The following is a 22,086-nucleotide window of genomic DNA, read 5'->3' as shown; positions in this document are numbered from 1 at the left end:
TCAATGTCACTTTGAGCTTGTTCCTTATGTTGTTTTTCTGTGGACAGCATGGTTTAGCATAACACTTTACAGCATGCAGGCTGTGACAATGTTTCAGTTCCCACCACTGTCTGTAAGGAGTTTGTCCATCCTCTGTGTGACCGTGTGGATTTCCTCCCACAACCCAACCGCGTATGGGTTGTGTTAGTGAGTTGTCGGCATGCCAGAATGCGTGCTGACACATGCTGGCTGCCCCCCCAGTTGATCCCCAACACCAGCAACACGCTTCACTGCATGTTTCGATACACATGCGACAAATAAAGTTAAATTTTCTTTCTTCTGTTGGTTCCCCGTGCTTGGAATCCGACGGTGGCTGTGCTGTTATTCTCTATTATAAAGGACTGAAGAAATAGTATTGCCAGTGGCTTCCTCTGTCAAAGGAGACAAGGTCAAAGTAAATTTCAAGTTCAGGATTAATTGTCATTCAACTATACAAGAATGCCCACAACACAGCCAAACAAAACTGTGTTACTCTGGGGCCAAGCAGCAAAACACAGTACTTACAGTCATACACAGCACAAAGCAGATATATTATATATAAGATAGCAAGTACATATAAGATATCAGTAAAATACAGTCATACACAGCACAAAGCAGATATATCATATATAAGATAGCAGGTACATATAAGATATCAGTAAAACACAGTCACACACAAAAATAGTCCAAGAGCCCGAGTCCATGAGTGTAGAAACAGTCTGAAGTCAAACACAATACATCATGTCTTCTGCCGAGGAAACACTGGAGGCAGCACCAACTCCAGCTTGGACCCCACACCACACCGCCTGTCCCCTGGCATTCCGGTGGAGTGCACCAACTCTGGTGCCTTTCTCCTGCAAACAGGCGACCCCTCGGCTTGAGGCCTGGTCCTCACTACAATCAAAGCCAGTAACTCCCCCACCACTTGGCAATAAATCAGTGAACCAGGCTTGCAGCACTCCACATTAACAAAGTCCAACAGGGTTTGTGATCACAAGAAAAGCAACTAAGATGATCACTGTTAGTCTGCACACTACCTTCACCTATCCCCCCCAATGCCTCCTTGACGCAGGTATCAGAGGGATACATCAATCAGAGTACATACTGTATGTCCACGTGGGCCAGATGGACAGTACTCCAGGGTTCTGAAAGAGGTGGCTGAAGAGATTATGGAGACAGTAGTAATGATATTTCGAGAATCACTAGTTTCTGGAATGGATTCAGAGGGAAATTGCAAATGTCACTCCACTCTTTAAGAAGAGAGGGAAACAAGAGGCAGGGAGTTAACCTAACTGGGAAGATGTTGGAGTCCATTATTAAGGATGAGGTTTCGGGGTACTTGAAGGCAAATGATAAAATAGGCCATAGTCAACATAGTTTCCTCAAGGAAAAGTCTTGTCTGATAAATCTGTTGGAATTCTTCGAGGAAATAACAGGCAGGATAGACTAAAGAGAATCGGTGGATGTTGTGTACTTGGATTTTCAGAAGGCCTTTGACAAGGCGCCACACATGAAGCTGCTTAACAAACTACAAGCCCATGGTGTTACAGGAAAGATTCTAGCATGGAAAAAGCAGTGGCTGATTGGCAGGAGGCAAAGAGTGGGAGTAAAGGGAGGCTCTTCTGGTTGGCTGCCGGTGACTAGTGGTGTTCCACAGGGGTCTGTGTTGGGACCGATTCTTTTCACGTTATATGCCAATTAATTGGATGACAGAATTGACGGCTTTGCGACCAAGTTTGTTGATGTTACAAAGATGAGTGGAGGGGCAGGTGTGTTGAGAAAGTGGGCAGTCCACAGAAGGTCTTGGACAGATTGGGAGACTGGGCAAAGAAGTGTCAGATGGAATATAATGTCGGGAAGTGTATGGTCATGCATTTTGATATAATGAATAAAGACATAGACTACTGTTTAATTGGAAAGCCAATTCAGAAATCTGAGGTGCAAAGGGACTTGGAGGAACCGTGCAGGATTTCCTAAAGGTTAACTTGCAGGTTGAGTTGATGTGAGGAAGGCAAATGCAATGTTAGCATTTATATCGAAAGGACTAGAATATGAGAGCAAGGATGTAATGCTGAGGCTTTATAAGGCTTTGGGCAGACTGTACGGAGTATTGTGAGGCTTTGGCCCCTTATCTATCTATCTATCTATCTATCTATCTAACTATCTATCTATCTATTTATCTATTTATTTATCTATCTATCTGTCTATTTATCTATCTATCTGTCTATTTATCTATCTATCTGTCCATTTATTTATTTAGATACGGTGTGGAATAGATCTTCTGGCCCTTCAGGCCTTGTCGCTCAGCAATCCTCTAGTTCAATCCTGTCCTAATTCAGGACAATTTACAATGACCAATTAACCTACCTACCGGTAAGTCTTTGACAGATCGATAGTAATTAACCTACCAACTGGTAAGTCTTTGACAGATCAATAGTAATTAACCTACCTACCGGTAAGTCTTTGACAGATCGATAGTAATTAACTTACCAACCGGTGAGTCTTTGACAGATCGATAGTAATTGGGAGGGAACTAGAGCACCTGGAGTAAACCCACCCGGTCACAGGAGAATGTACAAACTCCGTACAGACTGCGGTTGGAATTGAACCCAGGTTGCTGGTCCTGTAAAGCGTTGTGTTAACCAAGTGTTGTGCCACCCTGAGAAAGGATTGGAGAGGGTCCACAGGAGGTTAACGAGAATGAAAGCTTTATCGTATGAGAAGCATTTGAAGGCTCTGGACCTCAGAATATCCCTTTAGAACAGGGAAGAGGAGGAATTTCTTTAGCCAGAGGGTGGTGAATCTGTGGAAGTCATTGCCATAGATGATGATGGAGATGAAGTCATTCGGTATATTTAAAGAGGCTGTTTAGAGGTCAGGGTGTAAAAAGGTTGCATGGATAAAGCAGGAGAATGGGGATGAGAGGGAAAATAAATCAGCCATGATGGACTGGCGGGAGCAGTTTTGATGGACCGAATGTCATATGGTCTTATAACACTATATATTACTTTGAGATTTGTTTTCTTGCAGGCGTTTACAGAAAAATAAAGAAATAAATGGAATTAATGAAAACTATACATAAGCAAAGACTGAGAAATAATCAACATGCAAAACAGGAGAAATTGTGCAAATTAAGCAGCTAATACTGAGAACATGAGTCTTTGAGAGAGTCTGTCAGTTGTGGAATCAGATCAGTGTTAGGGCTAGTGAAGTTACCCACACCAGTTCAGGAGTCTGATGGTTGAGGGGTAATAACTGTTCCTGAACCTAGTGGTGTGGGTCCTGAGGCTCCTGCACCTTCTTCCTGATGGCAGCAGCAAGAAGAGAGTTTGACCTGGGTAATGAGGGTCCCTGATGATGGATGCTGCTTTCCTGCAACAACACTCCATGTAGAGGGGCTGAAAGGTGGGGACGGCTTTACCTGTGAGGGACTGGGCTGTATCCCCTACTTTTTATAGAATTTTCTGTTTAAGGGCATTGGTGTTTCCTTACCAGGCTGTGATGCAGCCAGACAATATACTCCTCACCATACATCTACAGAGGTTTGTCAACGTTTTCGATATCACGTTGAATCTTGCAAACCTCTAAGGAAGTAGAGGCACGGCTGTGCTTTCTTCATAATCGTACTTACGTGCGGGGCCTAGGACAGGTGGTCAGAAATGATACCACTGAGGAATTTAAAGTTGCTGACCCTCTCCATCTCTGATCCCCCGATGGGGACTGGCTCTGATTTCCTCCTCCTGAAGTCAATAATCAACTCCTTGGGCTTGCTGACATTGAGTGAGAGGTTGTTGTTGTATCACCACTCAGTCGGGTTTTCAATCTCCCTCCTGTATGCTGATTCATCACCAGCTTTGATTTGGCCGTCAGCAGTGTCATCAGCAAACTTGAATATGGCCTTGGAGCTGGGCTTAGCCACACAGTCAGAGGTGTAAAGTGAGTAGAGCAGGGGGCCAAGCATACAGCCTGGTTGGTGTACTGGGGGGGCCAAGCATACGGCTGTGTTGGTGTACTGGGGGGGGCCAAGCACACGGCCATGTTGGTGTACTGGGGGTGCTGACACACGGCCGTGTTGGTGTACTGGGGGGGCTGACACACGGCCGTGTTGGTGTACTGGGGGGGCTGACACACGGCCGTGTTGGTGTACTGGGGGGACTGACACACGGCCGTGTTGGTGTACTGGTGCTGATGGAGGTTGTGGAGGAGGTGCTGTTGCCAATCCAGAGCGACTGGGATCTGCAAGTGAGGGAATTGAGGATCCAATTACTCAAGGAGGTATTGAGGCCAAGGTCTGGAGCCAATGAAATATATATTAAAATTTAAATCGAATAAGGAATACAAAAAAAGAGAGCAAAAATAGTGAGGTAGTGTACTTGGGTTCGTTGTCTGTTCAGAAATCTGATGGCGGTGGGGAATGTGCTGTCCCTAAAATAAGTGCTGAGTGTGCGTCTTCAGGTTCCTGTACCTCCTTGATGGTACCAATGAAAAGAGGGCAAATCCTGGGTGATATCTTTCTCTGTACTGCTGGTATAAATAATAACATTTTCAGTGTATGTTAGTGATAATGTGTGTTGCTTGAATTTCCAGCATCTGCAGAATTCCTGTTGTTTTTATTTTCAGTGTATGTTAGTGATAATAAAGCTGATTCTGATCTTGGGGAGTCACTGCGAAACTGAAACTCCACTGGACCCATGCAAGAAGCTGGTGGGTGGGGGGCTTTCCTGTTGGTGGTACATCTCCTCATTACTTTCCCAGCACCTGCTGTAACGGCAGATAGATATCTGATCTGCGAGGGGATAGTCACTCAGCTCTGAACGGGCTGAACGGCCTCGGGCAGTATGAGTCAGACAAGATGTTGTGATCACCACGTGGATGCGTGAAGGCCACGCCCCCCTCACGCCCCGCCCCCGACGCCAGCAGCCGGTTCGCTATTGGCTGTTTCGAATGGCGCTGATTTCTGACTGAATGGCGGTTTAGAGGATCCCGGTGCGGGACAGCGAGATCGACTCGGTAAGGTCCGGGATTTGCGGGAGAGGGAAACTGAGCCGGCACGATTCTGGACATAGGAGAGAGAAACTTATCCGGAGCGGTCCAGGGAGACTGACCCGAGACGGTCCCGGATTGACAGGAGAGAGCCCCGGGACGGGAGCGTGACTGGAGAGAGCCAGGACGGCCCGGCATTTTAGGAGAGAACCGGACATCTGGAGCCGGTGAGACTTTGTTGCTTTTATTCGCTACAGTTGGATACAATGTGCCCCGGGGCGGATACAATGTGTCCGAGGACGGAGCCGGGGGAGAGAGGGGCTACAGGTGGGTCCGCCGACCGACAGCTCCAAGTCCGCCTCTGCTCAGCTTCCATTGGCGGAGAGACCTTTCGGGCGTCTGCTATTGGACGCAACGGTGTCCATCAAGAAGAGAGGGCGGGGCAGCAGTGAAGGGAGTGGGTGCTGAGGTGGGGTGGGATCGGCTCGGCTCGGCTCGGCTCTGCTCTCTTGGGCGGGGATGGGGAGAGGAGAGGGGTCCCGGCTGCAGATTCCCAATTGATGTTGACCCCGAATTTGGCTTCAGATGTAGAAAAACAATGAGGAGAGGATCTTTCCTATAGTGGGGGAGTCCAGGACCAGAGGGCACAGCCTCAGAATAAAGTTACAACAGATACGACAAGTCATTTATTTAGCCAGAGAGTGGGGAATCTGTGGAATTCATTGCCGCAGACGGCTGTGGTGACCAAGTCATTGAGTATATTTAAAGCAGAGGTTGGTAGGTTCTTGATTAGTCAGAGTGTGAAAGGTTACGGGGAGAGGGATAGTAAATCAGCCATGACAGAATGATAGAGCAAACCCGATGGGCCGAATAGCCCAATTCTGCTCTTGTCTTTCGAGGTCTTATACTGTATCTCCATTCTCTGCTGTAAACCTGGGCCATCCAGTTCTAGATCACCTGTCCTGCGAAAAAACCTATGCCTACAATATTATAAACTCGGCGATCCCCATTCGGGGACGCAAGCAGTCCCTCCTGATGAGGTGATTCTTCATCTGCAGGTCTGTCGGTGATCCCCTGCATCCAATGCTCCGTGAGACCTGACACAGATTGTGGGACCACTTTATTGAGTACGTTTGCTCTGTCAGCCCCGCAAGAGGCATGCTCTCCGGTGGCCACTCATTTCAATTTGATTTTCTTGTTTCATTTTGTTATGTCTAACACGAGGAGGCCGAACTCATGCAGAAGGAGCAACACTTTTATTCCTCTAAATATCCTCCAACCTGATGGCATGAACATTGATTTCTCTAACTTCTGGTAATTCCTCCCCTTCCCCCCCCCTTCACCCTTCTCTTTTTTCATTCCCCATTCTGGCTCCCCTCCCCTACCCCTCCTTTTTCCCTTTCTCTCATCGTCCACTGTTCCCTCCTTCTTCAGACTTACCCTTTCCACCTAAAACCCCCAGCTTCTTATTTCATCTCCACTCCCCTCCCAACCCACCTACCTTTCCTCTCATCTGATCTCACCTATCACCTGCCAGCTCCTACACCTCCTCCTTCCCCTACCCACCTTATTCTGGTTTCTTTCCCCTTTCCTTCCATTCCCATGAAGAGTCTCATCACACATGAAGTCCAGTATCATTGGACTGTTTACTTTTTAATTTGTGTTGTTAATGCACCTTATTATTTGTGGCAATATTACTATGTGCTGTGTTAGTGGTATGTATTGTACTGTGCTGTGCACTTTGACCAGAGGAACATTGTTTCATTTGGTGGTATACGTGTGTACGGTTGAATGACAATAAACTGAAGCTGAACTTGAAACGCCGACTGTTATCCCTTCCACAGATGCTGCTGGACTTGCTGAGTTCCTTCAGCATTCTGTGGTGAGCTTTCCAGCATCTGCAGAATCTCTTGTGTCTATAAGATCTTCCTCAGCCTCCTGTGTTTCAGAATAGCCACTATCCAATCTCCCCTTTTAACCACGGTGTTCTATCCGGGTAACCCTGACACATCTCTCCTGTGTGCTCTCAGTCGCTACCATATCCTTCCTGTTGCGTGGTGATGAGAATTGTAGAGAGTGAGCAGGAAAGAAGGGCTGAATGGCCTATTCCTGAAGTTCAGTGGATAGTGCCGCTGCCTCACAGTGCTGGTGATTGAGATTCAGTGCTGACTTTGGGTGCTGTCTATGTGGAGTTTGCCCGTTCTTCCAGTGACTGTGGGTTTCTCCCGGGTGCTCCGCTCTCTTCCACCGTCCCAATGAACTGTAGGTCATTGGGTTAAGTTGCTGCTTAAAATTGCCCCTGGAGTGTGGTTCAGATTTATTTATCACCTGTACATGGAAACTTGCAGTGAAATGTTTTTTTTTTAAAAATGTTTAAGCCCCATCACCTGTACTGGGGCACAGGCTGCCAACAGCAGCTCATCAGAGTCCTCTGTCCAGGGTCAGACTTCCACACTATCCCCAGGGGTAGCCCATCTTCCTGGTGGCTCCTTCCTCTCCCAGGGATGATGCCTCTGCAGCTTCTGTCGGTGTTTCGTAGCTTTGGGTTTTTATGGGGTTTACTGACCCCATGTCCAACACTCCTCCTTCCACAGCCGGGCTTGGGACCGTCCACGTCCACACACAGAGACAGACCTCCAGACAGGGTGATGGGGAGGGTCTGTGGGGGAAATAAAAATCTACGTTTGAGATTTGGCATGAACTCAGTTCAGCACAGGCATGATGGGCTGAAGGGCCTGTTCCTCAAGTTCAAGTTAATTACTTTTGTTACTTTCCTCCAAGCACCTTAAAATGGTGCCACCTCGTACTAGCCATTCCACCCTGGGTATCAATTTGATTTATGCCTCTTATTACATGGAAGGAACTCTCCCATCTCTGGGGGGGGGGGAGGGTCTGTGCTTTCAAACCTGTCAATGGGCTTTAAGCTGTTGGACATGAAAGTATTTGGTTCAGTGTTATTCCTGGCAGAGGACGTCAGAAGGTTAAAAGAATCAGGTTGCAGGCCAGGCGGCAACTGTGCAGAGGGAAACGGAGTTAGAGTTTGAGGGAGAGGACCCTCTATCTGAACTAAGGCCTCCCTTTGAAGGGATTCTGCAGATGGAGAATCCATCCTCATAAGACAATTGCCCCAGTGTAGGAATCAAACATAATTTAGAAACACAAGTAAGCCTGTCAGCTCTCCAAGCCTACTGCTTCACTTAATGACACCATTGCTGGTTTGATGGTGACTTCAAACTGCCTACAGGTTCACTGGTGTCTCCCTCACCCGTATTTGTAATACTTACCAGGTACCTTGCAGACGAAGGGCCCAAAGCATTATTGAGGATCTTTACCACCCGTCCCACAATCTCTCTGACCTGCGACCGCCAGGAAGGAGGTTCAGGAGCATCAGGACTAGGACTGTCAGACTGGGGAACAGCTTCTTCCCTCAGGCTGTGAGACTAATGAATACCCTGGCACCACTGAGATCTCATCACTCAGACAGCGAGTGGTTTACTGTTTACCTGTATTGCACACTGCATGAATTTTGAATTATATTTTTTTTATGATATTTTGTTTTAAGTTCTGTGTGATATGTTTTGTGAGTCTGGAGGAATGTTGTCTCATTTGGGTGTATATACGTAGTCAGATGACAATAAACTTGAACAAGTGTGAAGGAGAATGAAACAATTGTAAATATCCCATTTGAAGGAGTGATATTGAACTTGAACTTCACGCTCCAATTTACCAGTGGTTACCTTTCCCTTCTTTGATCATAAACACAACAGGTTCTGCAGATGCTGGAAATCCAGAGCAACTCACAAAATACTGGAGGAACTCAGCAGGTCAGGCAGCATCAATGGAGGGGAGTAAACCATTGACATTTCGAGCCAAGACCCTTCACCAAGACTGGAAAGGAAGGGGGCAGAAGGCTCACACAGGAGATTCTGCAAACGTTGGAAGTCCAGAACAGCAGACACAAAGTACTGGGGGAACTTAGCAGGTCAGGCAGCATCGATGCTGAGGATTGAACAGTCAATGTTTTGGGCCTGTCAGCTTGTACTCCTGCCCCCTTCCATCTGGAACAAAGGGGGATACCCTCACTTGCCCATCCATTGAAATGTTTCCACAACCAATGATCTCACTTTAAGGACTCTTTATCTCATTATTTATTGCTGTTTAGTTATATTTGCATTTGTTCAGTTTGTTGTCTTTTGTACTCTGGCTGATCTTTCATTGATCCTTTTCTAGTCACTATTCTATAGATTTGCTGTGTATGCCCACAGGAAAATGAATCTCAGGATGTATGTGGTGACGTATGTACTTTAATAATAAAATTTACTTTCAACTTTGCAGCATCTCAGTCTGAAACGTCAACTGTTTGTTCATTTCCGTGATTGCTGCCTCACCTGCAGAGTTCCTCCAGCATTTTGTGAGTGTTTCTTTGGTTTGCGTGTCATTCTTTGAACTTGGCTTGGGAGAAAAACTCTTAACTTTGTAGTTAATTGGGTGTATCTTGTTCTGTTCTAGTAAAGTCAGGCTTATGGTCAAACGTACAAGTACATGTATGCACAGGTACAATGAAAACTTGCTGCTCCATTACTGCACCTGGGTGTTGGGTGTTAGCAGTTACCTGCTCCATTATTGCGCTGTGGGTGTGTTTACGATCACCTGGCCATCAGCCAAGTTTTCAGTAAGTTACATCACCACACCCACAGTGTCAAGCACAAGACCTTGGGGTGGGGGGGGGGCTTAAAAATGGAGGAGGTGCAGATGTTGCTGTTTACTAGAGCTGTTGGGGAGTGTTTAGAATAAGTTGGCAGGGGGATGAGAACTCGAGTGATGGGACTAAGGATGGGGCATTTGGTGTACCAGCCGAGGCATTGGGTTGTGAGACTGTGGAGCAGATGATGGGGCAAAATCAGAGTCAGTGGGATGAGCTGAAATGTAACATGGGGCAAAATCAAAAAGGGTGATGAATACAAGGCCGAAGGTGTTGTATTTGAATGCAAGCTGTGTGACTCCAAAGAACTGTCAGGGCTGCGGAAAGGATTATTGGTGTGAAGCTGCCCTTGATCCAGGACTTATATGCATCTGGAGTCAGGAAGCGAGCAAGCAGTATCATTGTAGACCCATCACACCCTGGACATCACCGGTTCCAACTCCTTCCTCCTGGTAGGCGCTTTAGATCACTGTATGCCAGGACTAATAGGTACAAGAACAGTTTCTTTCCGTATGCCATCAGTCTTATGAACACTTGAATTTTAGTCTATTATAAACCAAGTCCACCTGTACATACACAGGTATATCTCGTATATAGTTCACGATTAGTTGCACTATTGTTTTGTTTGCTTTCTGATTCTGTACAGCGAGAGCTCGGGAAAACCGGCATCAAATTCCCTGTATGTGTCCACATACTTAGTGATAATAAAGGATTCTGATTCTGTGTGCTGGATAAGGTAGAAGATCTCGCAGCATCTTATGAGGGAGTGTGGTCCAGCAAGCACGTGTGAAGGGGAAGAGGCTCCAGGTCTCCGTGCTGGTTCAGGCACCACTGCCTTTGATTTCCTTGGGACTGGTTGGTGCTGGGAATTCCATCTTAGTCTAGAGCAGCTCGGCCTGGTTATCACTGGCAGTACAATGGGGAAATTAGGAATAGTTGGTAAACTGGAACTGGAGGAGCAAAGAGATGGGCGATACAGGGATTAGTGAGTTAAACAGGGTGGGGTCACGAGGGGTGGGAGGGGCTGTGAATTCAGTCCTGGATCTGAATCCAGAGGAAACTGTGATCTCAGTTTTTCTGAGCTGAAATACTCAGTCACACCAAGCTGGCTCACGTCAGTGTGTTAGTTACAGTTTTAGCTTGTTCTCCTTTTACAGCTAATACTTTAGAAGTAAAAATATACACATCACAGGTCAACCTTAATCCCCATACACGTTTACATGCAGTAGGAATTTGTGGCGTGTTGGCATGACAACCAACAATAAACAATATTCAACAATTATAAGAATAAAGACTTATATTAAAAATAAACTTGAGGTTAAAGTAAGTATATAAAGGAACTTGGATATTGTAGTGATTACTCAGACCAGAAATGACTCACTTTTCTGGCGAGTCGAACAGCAAGCTTGCTGAACCCCCGCCTTGAATCACGAAGAGGATGTTTGTGGACCAGAATCCTGGCTGGAATCCAGGGAGTAAAAAAAAAATCAATGCACACACTGTTAGCTGTGTCCCCACTCATGTTCTTGCTCCTGGTCAGAAGATTATGGGTTGAGATTCATTCCTTTAGAGAGTTGGACATCAAATCCAGAATGATAAACGAGAGAAAATCTGCAGATGCTGGAAATCCAGAGTAACTCGTGCAAAATGCTGGGGGACCTCAGCAGGCCAGGCAGCACGGATGGAAAAGAGTAAACAGTCGATGTTTCCGGCCAAGACCCTTCATCAGGACCGCAATATTGAAAGGTCTTGATAGTGTGGATGTGGAGAGGATGTTTTCTATAGAGGGAGTCTAAGACCAGAGGACACAGCCTCATAATAGAAGGACATCCCTTTAGAACAGAGATGAGGAACTTCTTTAGCCAGAGAGTGGTGAATCTGTGGAATTCATTGTTATAAACCTTACTTGGGTATCTGGGCACTTATCTGGTACCTGGATACCGAGAGAATTTCGCTCTGATTTGTAATACAACCATTGTGGAGGCCAAGTCATTGGGCATTGTCTTAAAGCAGAGGTTGATAGGTTCTTGATTAGCCAGAGTGTCGAAGGATACAGGGAGAAGGCAGGAGAACGGGATTGGGAGGGATAATAAATCAGCCATGATGGAAAATGGCAGAGCAGACTCAACGGGCCAAATGGCCTAATTCTGCTCCTGTGTCTTCTGTTCTTGTGATGCTCCCGGTGTACCACTGAGAGGAGAATTGGTATTGGTGAGGGAGTGCCGTACTGTAGGAGAAGCTGGCTTTGAGATACTATGGAAGATGGGGGTTGCATCCAACCCACTGGGTAGGCATTATAAATCAGAGCAAAATTCTCTCGGTATCTAGGTACCAGGTAAGTGCTCAGATACCTAAATAAAGTTTTTCTTTTTAAAAAAAAAAAGCTGCAGAACTATAAACTCAGCCAGTTCCATCATGGGCACTTGCCTCCCCAGGATTGAGTAAACCATCAAAAGGCAATGCCTCCAAAAATGTGGCATGGATCATTGAGCATCCCATCACCACGGACATGCCCTCTTCTCATTGCTATCATTGAGGAGGTGTAGGAGCCTGAAGACTCGCACTCCACACGACTTGTGCTGCAGGAGCAGCAGCTTCTCTCCACCATCAGATTTCTGAATCGACAATGAACCCATCAGCACTATCTCAGCTCTTTTTGCCCTGCTTATTTAATGATTTCTATAGTTTGCTCTGTAGGAATGTTTGTGTGTCCCTACCGCGTGCATGTGGGTTTCCTCCGGGTGCTCTGGTTTCCTCCCACAAGGAAGTCATTGTGAATTGCCCTGTGTTTAGGCTAGGGTTATATTGGAGGGGTGCTGGGCATTGCAGTTGGTTGGGCTGCAGGGGCCTGTTCTGTGCTCTATCTCTAAATAAAAATACAATAAATTAAGTCAGAGTAACCATCAATAACTCACTATTGTTTGCAGGAACCTCTGCAAAATTAGCTGCTTCTCACTGCTACCAATAGGAAAGACCCACATCACTAGGTTCAGGATAGTTATTACACCTCAACCATCAGGATCCTGAACCAGTGTGGATAATCTCACTCACCACAACTCTGAACTGATTTCACAACCAATGGACTCAATTTCAAGGACTCTACAAATCATGTTCTGAATATTATTTTTTAATTGCACAGTTTGTCTTCTTTCACACGTTGGTTGTCAGTCTTTGTGTATGTATAGTTTTTTTTTAAATTCTATTGTTCTTTTCCTGTCAGAAAGAGAATCTCAAGGCAGTATATGGTGACATATACGTAATTTGATAATTTACTTTGAAGAAGTTCCTTCTCAGTCCATTTTGATTCTTTCACCTCTCACCTTAAACTTGTGCCCTCTAGTATGCAGTGCCGTTCCTGGCGGGAACGACGATGTCACACGAACCAGTGATTGATGGGTGCACTGACAGGGGGATGAAAGATGAGAGCCAGTAGAGGGAGGGGTGTGGAGCTGGGAGACAGAGGCTGGGGGGTGTAAACTCTGGACTCGGGACCATAAGACAAAGGAGCAGAAGTAGGCCATTCGGCCCATCGAGTCTGCTCCGCCATTTTATCATGAGCTGATCCATTTTATCCTATTTAGTCCCACTCCCCCGCCTTCTCACCATAACCTTTGATGCCCTAGCTACTCAGATACCTATCAATCTCTGCCTTAAAGACACCCAATGACTTGGCCTCCACTGCTGCCCGTGGCAACAAATTCCATAGATTCACCACCCTCCAACTAAAAAAATTTCTTCGCATTTCTGTTCTGAAAGGGTGCCCTTCAATCCTTAAGTCATGCCCTCTCGTACTAGACTCCCCCATCATGGGAAACAACTTTGCCACATCCACTCTGTCCATGCCTTTTAACATTCGAAATGTTTCTATTAGGTCTCCCCTCATTCTTCTAAACTCCAAGGAATACAGTCCAAGAGCGGACAAATGTTCCTCATATGTTAACCCTCTCATTCCCGGAATCATTCTAGTGAATCTTCTCTGTACCCTCTCCAACGTCAGCACATCCTTTCTTAAATAAGGAGACCAAAACTGCCCACAGTACTCCAAGTGAGGTCTCACCAGCGCCTTATAGAGCCTCAACATCACATCCCTGCTCCTATACTCTATTCCTCTAGAAATGAATGCCAACATTGCATTCGCCTTCTTCACTACCGACTCAACCTGGAGGTTAACCTTAAGGGAATCCTGTACGAGGACTCCCAAGTCCCGTTGCATCTCAGAACTTTGAATTCTTTCCCCATTTAAATAATAGTCTGCCCGTTTATTTTTTCTGCCAAAGTGCATAACCATACACTTTCCAACATTGTACTTCATTTGCCACTTCTCTGCCCATTCTTCCAATCTATCCAAGTCTCTCTGCAGACTCTCCGTTTCCTTAGCACTACCGGCCCCTCCACCTATCTTCGTATCATCAGCAAACTTAGCCACAAAGCCATCTATTCCATAATCCAAATCGTTAATGTACAATGTAAAAAGAAGCGGCCCCAACACTGATCCCTGTGGAACACCACTGGTAACCGGCAGCCAACCAGAATAGGATCCCTTTATTCCCACTCTCTGTTTCCTGCCAATCAGCCAACTCTCTATCCACGTATGTAACTTTCCCGGAATTCCATGGGCTCTTATCTTGTTAAGCAGCCTCATGTGTGGCACCTTGTCAAAGGCCTTCTGAAAATCCAAATATACAACATCCACTGCATCTCCCTTGTCTAGCCTACTGGTAATTTCCTCAAAAAATTGTAATAGCTTTGTCAGGCAGGATTTTCCTTTAAGGAATCCATGCTGAGTTCTGCTGTACAGGGACACAAGACTGCTGGTGCTGGAATCTGCTAGAAATGCAAAGACGTGATAGATGGAGTTGACGTGGATAGGTTTTTTCCATTGAGAGTAGGGGAGATTCAAACAAGAGGACATGAGTTGAGAGTTAAAAGGCAAAAGTTTAGGGATAACATGAGGGGGAACTTCTTTACTCAGAGAGTGGTGGCTGTGTGGAATGAGCTTCCAGCAGAAGTGGTTGAGGCAGGATCGATGTTGTCATTTAAAGTTAAATTGGATAGATATATGGACAGGAAAGGAATGGAGGGTTATGGGCTGAGTGCAGGTCGGTGGGACTAGGTGAGAGTAAGAGTTCGGCACGGACTAGAAGGGCTGAGATGGCCTGTTTCCATGCTGTAATTGTTATATGGTGATGTGAAGGGCAGATGGAATCGGATAGGGAAGTGGGTTTGGAAGAGAAATGTTAAATATTTATACTCGGGGGCCACTCTAGGTACAGGAGGTAATGAAGTGGCCGCAGATTGTTGAGAGCTCCATTTCCTATAAGACTCTATGCTGGAGCCTGAACACAATATTGTGAACGTTAATGGTCTGCTGCTGTAGCCATCCACTTTAAGATTCGACATGTTGTGCATTCAGAGATGCTCTCCTGCACACCACTGTTGTAACGTGTGGTTATTTGAGTTACAGTCGCCTTCCTGTCAGCTTGACCCAGTCTGGCCCCTCTCCTCTGACCTCTCTCATTAACAAGGAGTTTTTGCCCACAGAGCTGATATTCACTGGATTTTTTGTTTGTTTGTTTTCTGCATTGTTCTCTGTAAACTCTAGTGACTTGTGTGTGAAAATCCCAGGAGATCACCAATTTCTGAGATACTCAAACCACCCTGTCTGGCACCAACAATTATTTTCACAGTCAGTCACTTAGATCACATTTCTGCCCCATTCTGATGTTTGATCTGAACAACAACTGAACCTCTTGACCATGTCTGCATGCTTTTATGCATCGATTTGTTGCCACATGATTGGCTGATTAGATATTTGCATTAACAAGCAGGTATACAGGTATAACCAATAAAGTGGCCACAGAATGAGTGTGTGTATGTATGTACCCGTTGCAGTTTAAATCATCTTGCTAAATATGGCTGTTATAAGATCACGAAACATAAGAGAACAATTAGACCTTCTGGCCCATTGAGTTTGCTCTGCCATTTCATCTTGGCTGACTTATTATCCCTCTCAACCCCGTTCTCCTGTCTTCTCCTGGAAAACTTTGCAATCTCACTAATCTGGACCCCCTCCAATGCCAGCACATCCTGCCTTAGATAAAGGGACTAAAACTGCTTACAATACTTCACGTGAGGTCTCACCAATGCCTCAGCATTATATCCTTGCTTTCATTGTCCACTCCTCTTGAAATGGCCAAGTGGTTAAGGCGTTCGTCTAGTGAACTGAAGGTCACTAGTTCGAGCCTCAGCTGTGGCAGCGTGTTTGTGTCCTTGAGCAAGGCACTTAATCACATGTTGCATTAGTCTGTGCGAGGAGTGGCGCCCCACACAGACTTCCAATCTGCGTCTTGTAAGGCATGAAAATGCCCGATGCAGGCCTCTCATGTCTGAGTCGACGTCCCCCCTCCCTCATTGTCTAGTCCTCTTGAAAGGAATGCTAACTTTTTGAGAGTGCAGAGTTTGTATGTTCCTGTCAGGATTAAAGGCAAATTGAATAGGAATAAGGAACCTTGGTTCTCAAGGGATATTGCAACTCTGATAAAGAAGAAGAGGGAGTTGTATGAAATGTATAGGAAACGGGGTAAATCAGGTGCTTGAGGAGTATAAGAAGTGCAAGAAAATACTTAAGAAAGAAATCAGGAGGGCTAAAAGAAGACATGAGGTTGCCTTGGCAGTCAAAGTGAAGGATAATCCAAAGAGCTTTTACAGGTATATTAAGAGCAAAAGGATTGTAAGGGATAAAGTTGGTCCTCTTGAAGATCAGAGTGGTCGGCTATGTGCGGAACCAAAGGAAATGGGGGAGATCTTAAATAGGTTTTTTGCGTCTGTATTTACTAAGGAAGCTGGCATGAAATCTATGGAATTGAGGGAATCAAGTAGTGAGACCATGGAAACTGTACAGATTGAAAAGGAGGAGGTCCTTGCTGTCTTGAGGAAAATTAAAGTGGATAAATCCCCGGGACCTGACAGGGTGTTCCCTCGGACCTTGAAGGAGACTAGTGTTGAAATTGCAGGGGCCCTGGCAGAAATATTTAAAATGTCGCTGTCTACGGGTGAGGTGCCGGAGGGTTGGAGCGTGGCTCATGTTGTTCCATTGTTTAAACAAGGATCGAAAAGTAATCCAGGAAATTATAGGCCGGTAAGTTTAACGTCAGTAGTAGGTAAGTTATTGGAGGGAGTACTAAGAGACAGAATCTACAAGCATTTGGATAAACAGGGACTTATTAGGGAGAGTCAACATGGCTTTGTGCGTGGTAGGTCATGTTTGACCAATCTGTTGGAGTTTTTTGAGAAGGTTACTAGGAAAGTGGATGAAGGGAAGGCAGTGGATATTGTCTACATGGACTTCAGTAAGGCCTTTGACAAGGTCCCGCATGGGAGGTTAGTTAGGAAAATTCAGTCGCTAGGTATACATGGAGAGGTGGTAAATTGGATTAGACATTGGCTCGATGGAAGAAGCCAGAGAGTGGTGGTAGAGAATTGCTTCTCTGAGTGGAGGCCTGTGACTAGTGGTGTGCCACAGGGATCAGTGCTGGGTCCATTGTTATTTGTCATCTATATCAATGATCTGGATGATAATGTGGTAAATTGGATCAGCAAGTTTGCTGATGATACAAAGATTGGAGGTGTAGTAGACAGTGAGGAAGGTTTTCAGAGCCTGCAGAGGGACTTGGACCAGCTGGAAAAATGGGTTGAAAAATGGCAGATGGAGTTTAATACTGACAAGTATGAGGTATTGCACGTTGGAAGGACAAACTAATGTAGAACATACAGGGTTAATGGTAAGGCACTGAGGAGTGCAGTGGAACAGAGAGATCTGGGAATACAGATACAAAATTCCCTAAAAGTGTCGTCACAGGTAGATAGGGTTGTAAAGAGAGCTTTTGGTACATTGGCCTTTATTAATCGAAGTATTGAGTATAAGAGCTGGAATGTTATGATGAGGTTGTATAAGGCATTGGTGAGGCCGAATCTGGAGTATTGTGTTCAGTTTTGGTCACCAAATTACAGGAAGGATATAAATAAGGTTGAAAGAGTGCAGAGAAGGTTTACAAGGATGTTGCCGGGACTTGAGAAACTCAGTTACAGAGAAAGGTTGAATAGGTTAGGACTTTATTCCCTGAAGCGTAGAAGAATGAGGGGAGATTTGATAGAGGTATATAAAATTATGATGGGTATAGATAGAGTGAATGCAAGCAGGCTTTTTCCACTGAGGCAAGGGGAGAAAAAAACAAGAGGACATGGGTTAAGGGTGAGGGGGGGAAAAGTTTAAAGGGAACATTAGGGGGGGGCTTTTTCACACAGAGAGTGGTGGGAGTATGGAATGAGCTGCCAGACGGGGTGGTAAACGCGGGTTCTTTTAACATTTAAGAATAAATTGGACAGATACATGGATGGGAGGTGTATGGAGGGATATGGTCCATGTGCAGGTCAGTGGGACTAGGCAGAAAATGGTTCGGCACAGCCAAGAAGGGCCAAAAGGCCTGTTTCTATGCTGTAGTTTCTATGGTTTCTAACACTGCATTTGCCACCTTTACCCTGACTCAAACTGCAAGTTAATTGCTAGGGAATCCTGCACAAGGATTTAAGAATTTAAGGTGGGGGGTTATATGGAAGGCAGGGTTTGAGGGTCGGCACAACATTGTGGGCCGAAGGGCCTGTAATGTGCTGTACTATTCTATGTTCTATATGTTCTGTGTTCTATGTAATCATTCACAGCATTAGAGGGGAATTAACGAACGGTATTTTCACCTTTGGGTCTACAACTCAGTGGTGTGAGAGAGCTGATGATCTGCAGGGTCTATGACATCCTCAGCTGCCATGATGAGGCCGCTCGCAGATTGGAGGAGCAAAACCTCATATTCCCTCTGGGCAGTCTCCAGCCTGACTGCATGAACATCGATTTTTTTCCAGCTTCTGATAATTTCCCCCCAGCTCCCCCTTCTCTCTTTTTCAATTCCCCATGCTGGCTCCCGCATTACCCCTTCTCTTTTCACAGGGCCATCACCTCCCTCTGGTTCCCTTCCTCTTTCTCTTTCTCCCAAGGTCAGAACTCCTCTCTTGTCAGCTTTTTTTCTTCAGTCTGTTAACTCCTCCATATATGAGTTCTCCAGAATTTTTTGTGTTGCTTTTGCTGCTAATAGCTACTCAACTTCTGACCCAGAACATGATCAAAGAGGAGGAGGAATTACTTTGACCAGAGGGTGATAAATCTGTGGAATTCATTGCCACAGATGGTAGTGGAGGTCGTCATTAGATATATTTAAAGCAGAGATTGATATGTTCTTGATTAGTCAAGGGAACAAAGATTACAGAGAGAAGGCAGGAGAATAGGGTTGAGAGCGATAATAAATCGGCCATGATAGAATAGCAGAGCAGACTCGATGGGCTGAATGGCCTAGTGCTAATGGTCTTGTGGTATTATGAATGGTTATATCTCATTCAGCTTATTGGAGCTTTTTAAACCAGCAAATTTCGCTGTCCCAGACTCTCCCTCCTTCCCTCTTGTACGCGGACATTTTCCCCACTCGTTCTCTAACCCTTGTTCTCAATCTGAGGTGGGTACTCCTTGTTTCTACTGCTGACTGGCACCCTTAATGCCCACTGTGCCACTCACTCCCCCCACCCCTGCTTGGCAGTGAGAATTAGGGCAGTTTTACCCAGTCTGAACAAAGGGTGGGGAGAGTCTGACGCGTTTGTTGGGACATGTTCCTGTCCACACCCCAGTGTTTCCTAATGAGCCTGATGTTGACTTGTAAAGGAGGAATGTTGGACCATAACATCGAAGGCATAGGAGCAGAATTAGACCAATTGTTCCATCAAGTCATTCTTTGGAATTCATTGCCACAGACGGCTATGAAGGGCAAGATTGGGCATATTTAAAGTGCAGTTTGATCAGTTCTTCATTAGATAGGGTGTAAAAGGTTACTGGTTGAATGCAGGAGAACGGGGTTGAGAGGGATAATAATCAGCCACGATGGAGTGGCAGAGTAGACTCGATGGGCTGAATGGTCTGATTCTGCTCCTATGTCTTGTATCTTATAGAAAATAAATTATGGCTGATTTATTTTCTCTCTTAACCCCAATCTCCTGACTTCTCCCTCCACAGCCGTCTGTGGCAATGAATTCCACAGATTCACCAACCTCTGGCTAAAGAAATTCCTCCTCGTCTCTGTTCTAAAGGGACGTCCTTGTATTCTGAGGCTGTGCCCTCTGGTCCTAGTTCAAATGTTAATGCAGATCTATTCATTATTAACGAGGGGGTGTACTGATCACAGAATGACGGACATTTCATGGTTTTAACTAGAATAGCAGTGTTTCTGTGGGGTTACTGTTCCTCTGGTGGATGTTTTGCCTGTGATGGGTGTAGCTGCTGTCTCTCTGTGGCCTCGCTGAGCCGGGGATTTGGACAGTACACTGGCTGTTGACAGGCGGGGAGATTGTGCCTGGGTTCTCGGCCACGGCACCCCAACGGCACGGTGCTGCACTCCGTTGTGGCTGAGACGACTGTTCCCTTCGTGCAAGGTGGGGGAGAGTTTTTACTTTGCTTTAGGGATATAGTGCGGAGTACGCGAGTTGACACTTTCTGCCCTTTGAGCCAGGCTGCCAGCAACCCACCGATTTAACCCTAGCCTTATCACGGGACGATTTACAATGATCAATTTACCTACTAACCGGTACGTCTTTGGACTGTGGGAGGAAACCAGGGCTCCCGGAGAAACCTTCACGCTCACAGGACGGAAGTACAAACTCCTTACAGAGGATGCTGGGATTGAACTCTGAACTGCGACGCTCACAGCTGTAATAGTGTTGCAGTTACCGCTACATTACTGTGGCTTCCAATTTTTGCCTCTCAGCTTCATGGTGGGTCAGACCAGAGCTTGGCTGGAGCCCCAGGAGCTTGGTGAGAGGGGTGGGGGCGGGGGGGTGGTTCTAGTTTGTAGACTGCTGTTCTAACCAGCTACCTTGCTACTCACATTTTGCCTATGCAAATATATGGAAATGTACCTGGTGGGTAAGTGTAACACAGGTTTCTAAATTTCAGGAGGATTTTTCAACAGAAGAACCGTTAGTCCCAGAGATGGTGCCAGCTTTAACAAATCTCTTATAAAGACTTCAGCCTTTCAGTTGGTAAGTACTATGAACTGTCTCTGGTTGTGTGTCCTGCCCATGTCACTGTCACCCAGTCAGGTTTGTTCACTCTATAGTTGTTGTTCGCTTGGTTGTGTAGAGTGTCCCTCACTCACTCCCTCCCCCTCTCACGCACTGTCCGCCTCTGTCTGTCCGGTTCCCTGACTCAATCTTAGTTCTCTCTGAGAAGCAGCTCTCTGATTACTCCTCATCATGTTGAAGACGGGGCAGTAAGCACAGTACCCACGACATTATGTCAACCTTTTAACTTGCTTTAAGATCAAACTAACTCATCCCTCCTGCATGGCTGTTTATGTAGCTATCAAAGAGTCTCTTAAATGTCCCTAATGTATCTGCCTCTACTACCCCCCCGTAGAGTGTTCCACACACCCACCATTCTGTGTGAAATATTGACCCCTGACACCCTCCCCGTATTTTACTCCAATCACCAGTTATGCTCTCTCATGTTAGTTATCCACACCCTGGGACAATGTCTCTGGCTGTCCTCTCTATCTGTGCCTCTGATCATCTTGTACACCTCTATCAACTCGCCTCTCACTCTCCTTCTCTCCAAAGAGAAAAGCCCCAGCTGTCTCAACCTCTCCTAAGACATGTTCTCTAATCTAGACAGCATCCTGGTAAATCTCTGCACTCTCTCTAAAGCTTCCACAGCGTTCCTCTCCCCTCAACAATTCACCTTGGACAATTCCTGCAAACCCATTTCCACTGCCTCTTGTGACAGGTTCAGTCACTGCCTGGTGAAAACCATTTCACTACCTTTCAGCACGCAAACACGAGGAAATCTGCAGATGCTGGAAATTCAAGCAACACACATCAAAGTTGCTGGTGAACACAGCAGGCCAGGCAGCATCTCTAGGAAGAGGTACAGTCGACATTTTGGGCTAAGACCCTTCGTCAGGACTAACTGAAAGAAGAGATAGTAAGAGAATTGAAAGTGGGAGGGAGAGGGGAAGATCCCAAATGATAGGAGAAGACAGGAGGGGGAGGGATGGAGCCAAGAACTGGACAGGTGATTGGCAAAAAGGATATGAGAGGATCACTGGACAGGAGGCCCAGGGAGAAGGAAAAGGAGAATGGGGGGGAAAACCCAGAGGATGGGCAAGGGGTATAGTGAGAGGGACAAAAAGGAGAGAGAGAGAGAGAGAGAAAGAATGTGTGTATATAAATAAATAACAGATGGCGTACGAGGGGGAGGTGGGGCATTAGCAGAAGTTTGAGAAGTCAATGTTCAT

General features: G+C 45.9%; 1 protein-coding gene across 3 annotated transcripts in view; it reads left to right on the top strand.

The window, feature by feature from the left end:
* The first annotated feature begins 4,865 nt into the window (after window positions 1-4,865).
* gas2l3 (growth arrest-specific 2 like 3) overlaps window positions 4,866-22,086 on the top strand; it is a 55,724-nt gene continuing 38,503 nt past the window's right edge. The window contains exons 1-3 of one of the 3 annotated variants that reach the window (XM_072267370.1): window positions 4,866-5,228; window positions 9,337-9,412; window positions 20,748-20,833. The gene's annotated coding sequence lies outside the window, so the exon portion shown is untranslated. Of the gene's footprint in view, window positions 5,229-9,336; window positions 9,413-20,056; window positions 20,228-20,747; window positions 20,834-22,086 lie in introns of those variants that run through there. The other 2 variants (XM_072267368.1, XM_072267369.1) reach the window with 2 other exon arrangements.

This window comes from Mobula birostris, chromosome 9, assembly GCF_030028105.1.
Source record: "Mobula birostris isolate sMobBir1 chromosome 9, sMobBir1.hap1, whole genome shotgun sequence".
Lineage (NCBI taxonomy): Eukaryota > Metazoa > Chordata > Chondrichthyes > Myliobatiformes > Myliobatidae > Mobula > Mobula birostris.
Note: the sequence above shows the minus strand (reverse complement) of the source record. Positions and strands in the feature narration are given on the sequence as shown.